Raw genomic sequence first — 9,883 nt, 5'->3', positions numbered from 1 at the left:
ATGGAGGACTATGTGAGGCCCATTATTCTGTATGGAGTGTAACATCCCTGGCGGCGTGCTTGCATAGTGCACCACCTCCCACCATGCAAGACCGCAATCTTACCCATCAGTCCAGCCTCCAAACCTTGCTCCAGTTAATGCTGTGTGCATATCTCTTGTCTGATTGCTTAGGGTGGCGGCCCGGTTACTTTCTGATTCTTATAGCTGCTGTGGGCGCACTCCTAATGCGTCCCCAGCCTATTGCTGTGAGTCACTGGATATTTAAACCCCCTCCACCCAGAAGAAGGTGCCTGAGCATCACTAACTATCAGTGTGCTCCTTGCCTCTGAGTTGCCAGGTCTTGTTCTGCTTCTTGTCTGTTTCCTCCACCCTGGGGGCTGTGTACCCAGGCCTGTTACCTGTGACTTCTAGTCTGTTTCCGCCACTCTGGGGGCTGTATACCCAGGCCTGTTACCTGTGACTTCTAGTCTGTTTCCGCCACTCTGGGGGCTGTATACCCAGGCTCGTTCCTGTATCTAGTTGCAGTATCAGTTCCTGTCTGAACTGTCTCCTAGTCTGTTATCTGTTTGTTTCTATGTTTGTACCTTCCCTCTTCCTGCAGTGTCTGAACCTGCACCTAACTCCAACTCGTTGTCTCTGTACTTCTGCTTGTGAGTTTAGTGTCCACTCGCTACTTCATTGTAAGTACCTTGTGTGTTTCTGGTTCTGCTTGTCCCTTTTCCCTTCCTCCGTATCTACCTCCTGTGTTCTAGCCATCTTCTGAATTTTCCAGTCTGTTCCATGTGAACAGAGCCCTGCCCTCTCTGACTGCAGCTTGAGCCGTATTCTGCTCTGTCTTGCCCACCGCTCCGGCGGTTCCTCTCTGCTCTGCCTTGTCCTCGCACCTGCGGTTTCGCTCTGTTCTGCTTGCTTACCGCACCTGCGGTTCCACTCTGCTCTGCCTTGTCCTCCGCTCCGGCGGTTTCGCTTTACTCTGCTTGTCTACCGCATCTGCGGCTCTGTTCCTGTCTCCCAGTCTGTACTGGACCCTATCCAGCTTGCGCTCCAACCTGCTAGTACAGTAGTTTAGAAGAAAAAGACTCAGGATATACAACCGTGCACACCCAATGTTGAAAAAATGAAAAAATCTTTATTACATGATTACACACTGACAACACAAGAGGAAATAAAAACATTTAAAAACAGACAAAGCATTACAATGTTCATGGGGGAGGAAAATGACAATAACAATATTCCAAAGCAATAAATCCCCCTTAGGCCATAGGTATAATTTGTGTCATTTGTAATATCCCATAGTACAGTATTGATTTTAACCAAGCTATGTCACCCTGGTTAAGAGTAGCACAGCACAACTAGACCAAATATGGGTGATGAACCAGGCACTCCCAAATAGTCAGACCATATATCATAATAAATCAAGGAATGAGTGGGAAAAGTCACCTGCTAGCACTAGAGGCCCGTACAATATCAGTTTTCACCAAAATGTGTCACCCAAGTCGTGTACGACATCGCACAGCTAGTCCAAACATGAGTGGCAGACCAGGCACCCCTAAGTGGTCAAGGGATAAATCAAAAAATATAGAAAATATATATACAATGGCATAGTTATCCCCTTTCCTGGGGCAGTCCTCATGTGAGCCAGTTTCTTTGTAGCGCTTGATGGTTTTTGAGACTGCACTTGGGGACACTTTCAAAGTTTGCCCAATTTTTCGCACTGACTGACCTTCATTTCTTAAAGTAATGATGGCCACTCGTTTTTCTTTACTTAGAATTTGTATTATGGCAAGAAAAAAGCAGCTAACAGTCTATTCAGTAGGACTATCAGCTGTGTATCCACCAGACTTCTGCACAACACAACTGATGGTCCCAACCCCATTTACAAGGCAAGAAATCCCACTTATTAAACCTGACAGGGCACACCTGTGAAGTGAAAACCATTTCCGGTGACTACCTCTTGAAGCTCATCAAGAGAATGCCAAGAGTGTGCAAAGCAGTCATCAAAGCAAAAGGTGGCTACTTTGAAGAACCTAGAATATAAGACATATTTTCAGTTGTTTCACACTTTTTTGTTAAGTATATAATTCCACATGTGTTAATTCATAGTTTTGATGCCTTCAGTGTGAATGTACAATTTTCATAGTCATGAAAATACAGAAAAATCTTTAAATGAGAAGGTGTGTCCAAACTTTTGGTCTGTACTGTATATTCCAGCGTGGAAAGATCTGAAACTTTGCAAATCACTTGATAAGATGGAGTTTTGCATTCATTTTGTGAAGAAAAAAAAAAGACATGCAAGTGGTATGCAAACTCTGCTTGTCCCAGTATTTTGACCTGTCATCAGCTACATTGATATTAGAATGTACTTACTTGGAGTACAGATGATGGCAGTGATGGCTCCTGCCTCCTTCTCTGAGTGTTGTGCTGATTAGAATAAACTACTGCAGCAACTTATCCCCAGATTTAGGCCAGGTTCACACGAGCCTATTTCACAGCCCATATACAGACTGCAATAGGCGGGCTTATAAGAACATGCTTCGCTTAGACGGACCACAATGCCCAGACTGACTGCAGCTCTGACTATCCGAACTTATAGCCTCATATGTTTCGATGAGGCTGTACATTAGGGTCGGGAGACCTGCGGTCATCTTGGGCATTGTGGTCCGCATATGGACTGGGAAATGTGCTTGTATGAACCTGGCCTTAGTGAGACACAGGTGCTGAACTGACCCTTTCACTACCATCAGCTGTACTCCAAGTAAGGCTATGAGCACAGAAAGCGTTTTTGATGCTTCTTTTCCACTGCGGAAACGCTGCAAAAATGCTTGTTAATAGGTCTGCCAGCTGTAGCAATGGTAATCCTGATGTGCTGTGCACATGATGCGGAAATTTCCACTCAGGATTACCATTGCGGAAAAAAACACAGCATGACCATTGTGCGGGCATTTCCCCAGCGAATTTGCGCCCGTTGACTTGCATTGAGCTGCAGCAAATCCGCAGATATAACATCTATGCTCGAGCATGCACAAAAGAGTGTTGTATCATAGTAATCAGTATCAGCGAATACAAGAGAACAGGGCTCACGAAGTGCAAGACAGAGCAAAAAGGCCATCGCTGCCCCTTGTATGAGCGCTACTGGGCAGCGCAAGTGCACAAGTCTTTTCAGCGATTAAAAGGGGTGGAGGCGACCTAAACCGCAGCACCTATCACATGTATAAAAGAAATGACACGTGTAGGTAGACTCTAATTTGGGTACTTTTTTTAGTCAATGGTGTTATTACAGACGTCCTCCAGAGAAAGACACAATTCGGAACCATAGAACAGCTAAAAAAATTCTCCTGGCAGAAGCAATAGTATATGTTATCTACATGAGCCCGGTAAGAGGTAGTTTATGAAGCCACTATTATACCTGTGCTGGCATAGGAGAGCATCCCAGCAAGAAGCAACGGGATAAAGGAGATTACAGACACACCAGAATAGAAAACCTGCACACGTAAGGCTTTAATGAGAGATGAGGAAGGTATGAGAAATCAATGAATCAGCTGGAGACATTGGAAGCAGAACGCAGCCTAATAATAAGCTGGAGGTGTCCCTTATGGAATCCTGCAGGAACATATGCCGTCCTCAGCGAGCAGATGGCATCTGGAGGAGGCTTGTAGAATACGCCGGCACTTCTGGAGGATTATGCAATGACATCGGGGATCTAAAATAGTCCTACCTCCAGGCGGAGGCTTCATACAAGACCTCTCCGATGAATGATCAGACACAGCATTTCTAGATAAATTAACCTTTTACACAGTGACACACAGCCATCGACTTCTACCATCTATCTGTCACGCAAGGTGTGGGAAAGACTTTGTGCAACACAAAGGGAAGAGGGAAAAGGAGCCCAGACTCTAGGGAGAGGGGTGAAGTGGAGACCTCCTAGGTTGATCTAGCGTCACCCTGTCTCCCCTAACGTCCCTGTATTGGATCTTCATCAATCGCCGCACGTGTGCCTCGCCCTGTCTTTCCCTGGCGTATGGCCAAGGCTAGGGAAGGGAGGAAATGAACACTAGTCGATCTCCACTAAACACTATAGACAACAAGGAAGGTCAAACAGGGGTAAATTGCTTAGGTTTAGATGACTCCAGACAAATGTGCACACATCCCAAAGCTCCAGAGAGAAAAGTACTGCTCTTGGTAAAGCCTCACAAGTAGTAATAAATATCGGCGGCACCTCCATCTCAGACACATCAGGTATTTATACACCCAGGCCAGGGAGCTAATTAGCTAGAGGAAGGTAGCTGCTGGGTCCTAGAGACAGCCTCTAAGAATATGTCAGTAATGTCAAAAGTAGAGATCTCCTGCAACCAACTGCAGGGCGACTGTCTGTCACTTCTGACACACCCATGACACTATCACTGGATTATTTATAACCCACAATGCCATTTATTGTGAGAAAAGCATCAAGCCCCATTGTATCTGCTATTACTTCTGGTCGGCATTGCACTGTCTGACTGCTCTAAAGGGGCATTTACACTGCAAGATAACGAGCGCTGTTAAAAACGCTTGTTTCCTGATTATCTTTCTTTGTAATTAGGCTGACGATCCCTCATTCATCGAGTGAAATCATCTTTTATGCAGCATAAAAAAAATCATCCGGCAAACAGAACCAGCAATGGCGGCCTGTGCACACTGAGCGACCTAGCATAGATGGGCGAGTGCGCATGTTTAGTGATGGGTCCTTCCTGACTGATCCAAGACAAAGAGCCGACTCCCATTGTTCCCAGAAGTGAGGGCCATTAATGGCTCTGAATGGCTCTCACGGGAAGGGGGGGGGGGGTGGTAAAATGATGGTGCTTGGCGGCACAAACCTTGCCCAATGAAACCCCGCCAACCTATCAATTCCATTGGCTGGTTGCATGTAGGCGGGGTGTCAGATGCGTTAATTTCATCTTAAATGTGTGTTCAACTGGGATGCAGACAAATTTAATAGGGATCCATTTCCGATCCAGAAGAGCTGGCTCTTTTTGGTGAGCAGAGAAAGAGCGCAGAGCACCAAACAGAGCCGGTCCGCCCATCAGTAGCACCATTTGCTTTGGTCTGCTTGTGTAAACAGGCATTCAAGCGCCCGCCGATTGGTAAAAGTTTACCTATGGGCAGTCATATCGTACAGCCAGCCAGTCTGTGTAAACGGATCCTAACTTTAAGGAATCGTCTTTCCAAGTCCCATAATGAATGCCTCCTGGTCCTTGAAAGGTATAAATCATGTGCCAGTCCCTTGTATTGACCACACATGTAAATGCGATCTCTTCTGAGACGTCTTTTTTTCTAAACGTAACAAGCCTCTCATCATTGGAGAAGCCTTCCAGCCAGGGCTGTGGAGTCTGAGTCGGTATAAAATGGACCAACTCCGACTCCTAAAATATATAATAAATTGGGTGCAGTAGTTCAATGCAGTTTGTGGGGAATATTTTTTCAGAGGAATTTGGGAAAGTTATGAAATGTCCTATAAATGTCTCTCCTATTCCTGATCTAAGGGTCTAGACTTTTAGCTGAGGTGAATCTGTGCTACAGTAAATTTATCACTTAAACATGAGCCGTGTATGAGGGAGTCGGAGTCGTGGAATCGGAGGTTTGGCTTGCCGACTCCACAGTCCTGCTTGCAGCCCTTGTAATAATCTAGTTGCCGCCTTTGAACTAACTTCTCAATATTGTTTTTAGGGCAGGTTCACACGAGCGTATCAAAAATCATCACAGTTTCATCCAGAAAAGTGGGACGATTTGTTTTCTCACTTGTAATCCGTATATAATCCGTTTGTTGCAGCGGTAGCTATTAACGATTTACAGAACCAAGTACAGTTTCCTATGTTACAGAATTGTAATGTATCCGTAATAATCAGATGTTATACTGTGGCTCTAGACTATAGCAGACTATAGACTTGAACGGCTGAGTCTCATCAGTTTTACAAAAGAAACTAGAGCCCACTGCAATTTTTTTCACAAACCGATTCAGTCTGTGGAAAAAAAAAATTGCTCATCTGCACTGCCCCATGGAATAACATTGGTCCGAGTGCAGTTTATTTTTTTCACAGACAGCACTCGGACCGAAAATATGGTTGTTTAAACGAGCCCTTAAAACATGGAGCCGAACGCTGTATCCCATATTCATGATGTAGCCTCACAAGTCATATATAGGGGGGTAAACCTTCCAAATAAAATTTACAACTGGAAAGGCAGGAGGGAGAATCAGGGAGCTGCAACGCTGGATCCAGATGAGGTGAGGATAATTCACTGGAAGGTGCCGGTCCCACAGGTGAGCACAACCACGCACAAAAGAAAAGGGAAGGAAGTCGGCACTCCAACGAGTAAAATAGCGAAAACACTTTATTTGTTCATTAAAAAGGGGGAAAAAGGATAAAACAGTCCTACATGTTTCTGGCTCCATGGTTGTGCCCTTAGTCAACGCTAAGTTTTTCACTATTTTACCAGTTGGAGTGTCGTCTTCCTTCCCTTTTCTTTTCTAAATAAAATTTAGTCAAGACCACATAAAAACAGAACAAAAAGTGCTACAGTCCAGCACCAATAAAACAGCAGGTGTGAAGTGAGGCGTCTGCTTTTATGGAGCCCATGGGAAGTGAGGTCAATGCTGCTCCTGAAACACACATGCTCCATTCACAGGATATGCCAGGAATTTCAGATCCGACAGTGAAAACAGGGAGCACTGATCCTATTTCTACCTGGTGTGGCGGCTGCTGGAGACCAAATCCAGGCAGAAAGTATGAGGAGAGGAGGCTTCTCATTAGGCGAGATGGGGATCAGGGGCCCTCGGTCTCGACATAAGTACTGAATATACATATATATATACCCCGTTAATACACAATCAAGGCAACTCACCAAGTAATAATCTTACAATTTGCTCGGAAATGTGAGTTTTGGTCAGCACAGCCATAATGTGGCCTTGTTTTATGCAGAATAAGTCGTAGTTTTGATTGACACCATTCATTTTATCATCCAATGTAATACGGCAAGAAACTTCCAAGTGGGGTGAAATGATGAAAAATAAACTAGGATTCCACCTCTGCTTTTTGGATATTATTCAGGGCTCAGTCACTAGTCCAATTTTTTCACCACATAGGAGAAAACAGACAGATTATTCTGACCAGAGTGTGGTCTCAGTGTCAGTGTAAAAAAATAAAAAGTAAATAAATTCTCCACCTTTTCCTGACAGCCCATGAAAAGCAGACTGCACTCTGATGTCTTCCGAATGCGGTACGATTTTTTCACAGATCCATAAATTTGCATTGCCGATTTTGGTCCAACTCTCAGATCAAAATCGGACATGTGAATGGGCCCATATAATATCATAGGGACGAGTGCCATTTGTTAAAAACATGGATAGCAGTCATGTGTGAAAATCAGAAGTGTGAATGAGCCCTTATAGTGTTCATGAGGGGGAGGGGGAATGGCCACCCCGTCCTAATGATTGTTCCTCATTCCAATACAGTCATTAGGACGGGACACGGAACAGTCACAGCCATTTTCAATTATGCGCACTGCTCAGTTGAGTGATGTGCTGCTCAGGGTATTCCCAGGACATCAATCAACTGACTAGTGAGGGTGATTGGAGAAGAGCTGTGATTGCTCAGCGCTGCGTCCTGCCTATCACGGGGTTACAGAGAGGCACTGTGTGGTTAGGGCTTATTTTCTCCTTTCACCAATAAGGCTGAGTTCACACGATGCGTTTTTAATGCGTTTCCGCGGCATTTTTGCAGTTGCATAAACGCCGCGGAAACGCATTAAAAACGCATGGTAGAAGGACAGCAATGTTCCCCAATTGAAATCCGCATGTGCTGTGCCCATGATGCGGATTTTTCCGCAGCGTAAACGCTGAGCTCAAAAATCCGCAGCATGTCAATTTTGCATAAACGCGGCGTTTTCGCCACCATTGACTTGCATTAGAACGCGCCAATTCTGCAAGACTGCATTTGTACTTGCGCTATTGGCGCGTTCTAATGTGCGGATGGTACCCGGGTGTGGAGAAGATGAGACTCTCATCCACACCCAGGTACCATTAAAAAGCTGTAAAAACAAGAATAAAATAAAAAATAAATGTATACTTACCTTCTGTCGGCCCGCGCACCGCTCCTGCTTGGTTCCCGGCACTTTGCAGTGAGTTGAAGGCCCTGCGCTGACGTCAGAGTCATGTGACGGGTCACGTGACGCTGACGTCGGCAGGTCTTTCAATTCAAAGTTGCCGGCGAGGGAGAACGGAGTGTAAAGCAGGACAGCGCGGGCCATCGGAGGGTAAAGTATACATTTATTTTTACCACTCTCTCGGGTCACACTATATAAATCCATGCTGGTAGCATGGATTTATATAGTGTGACCTAGTTGTCAAGCACTTTCCAGGTGATGCTAAAATTGCCTGGAAAGCGATTGTCAATCCACATGCGGAAACGCATGTGAATTCGCATGTATTCCGCAGGAAAAACGCATGCACAATCTGCATGCGTTTTTTCTGCCAGGGAGATGCAGAAATTTTCTGCTTCATTTCTGCATCGTGTGCACATACCCTTAGGCTGCGTGCCCACGTTGCGTATTACAAGCGTATATTCTGTGGAATTTCCGCAGCGTAAACACTTGTAAAACGCATGTATATCCGCACCCCATGGTCCCCAATGGCATTCCGCAATGTCAATGCCCATGCTGCGGATTTTTCCGCAGCGTATATGCTGCGGTCAAAAATCCGCAGCATGTTAATTTTGCGTAAGCGCAGCGGAATTAATGTGCTGATGGTACCCAAGTCTGGATGAGAGGAGACTCTCATCCAGACCTGGGTACCAAAGAACCTGTAAAAAAAAGAATAAAATAAAGTTTATACTTATCTTCTGATGTTTTCCCTCCGTCGCGCTGTTGTGTGAAGGACCTGCCACGTCATTGAGTCATGTGACCCATCACATGACTCAATGACTTCACCGCAGGTCCTGCACACAACAGCGTGAGACGCTCAAGACTCCGGACGGGGCAGAGAATGCATCGGAAGGTGAGTATAAACTTTATTTTTTTATTTTTTACCATTCTGATTCTTTTTTTTAACTATTACTTGGTCACACTATATAAATCCATGCTGGTTGCATGGATTTATATAGTGTGAACAAGTTGTCAAGCACTTTTCCAAGTGATGCTTAAATCGCTTGTAAAGCGCTTGATAACCCGCATGCAGAAATGCATGCAAAGACGCCTCACAAACGCTTCTACCTGGCGGGAAAACCGCATGTAAAATCCGCATGCGATTTTACCGCCAGGGAGAAGCGTAAAAAATATGCTTCAGGTCCGCAACGTGGGCACATAGCCTAAGTGCTACATGAATGCTAATTATATCCCCTCGATATCAGACTGGTGGGGTCCAACACGCTGCACCCCCAGATCAGCTCCATATACTGTAGCGGCTGCTCGGCTCACATTCACCACTGATCTGCAGGAGGCGTCCGCTGGTGAGATTGTGGATGCTCTGGATAAGTGAGATTAGCAGAATACCGGGATTTATTAGGCTACGTTCACACACTCAGTATTTGGTGAGTTTTTTAACCTCAGTATTTGTAAGCTAAGACCAGGAGTGGAACAATCAGAGGAAAAGTATAATAGAAACAAGTCACCACTTCTGGATTTATCACCCACTCCAGGTTTGGCTTACTAATACTGAGCAGATACGGAACGTGTGAACGTGGCCTAATAAAGAGAAGCATTAACCCATGAGACGCAGTCATCCGGGTCTTCTATCAGACATGCCGCAGCCACTCACTTCCTCCTCTGCACCTGCACCGCTTTGAACACGTCCTCTCTCTTCAGCACCACGTAATCCCCCTCACAGATGAGCTGCCCGCAGGCTGCCACCGACTTC

The sequence above is a fragment of the Phyllobates terribilis genome, unplaced genomic scaffold, assembly GCF_046119375.1.
Source record: "Phyllobates terribilis strain yellow unplaced genomic scaffold, ASM4611937v1 Scaffold_3__8_contigs__length_932513732, whole genome shotgun sequence".
NCBI classification, from domain to species: Eukaryota; Metazoa; Chordata; class Amphibia; order Anura; family Dendrobatidae; genus Phyllobates; species Phyllobates terribilis.
Note: the sequence above shows the minus strand (reverse complement) of the source record.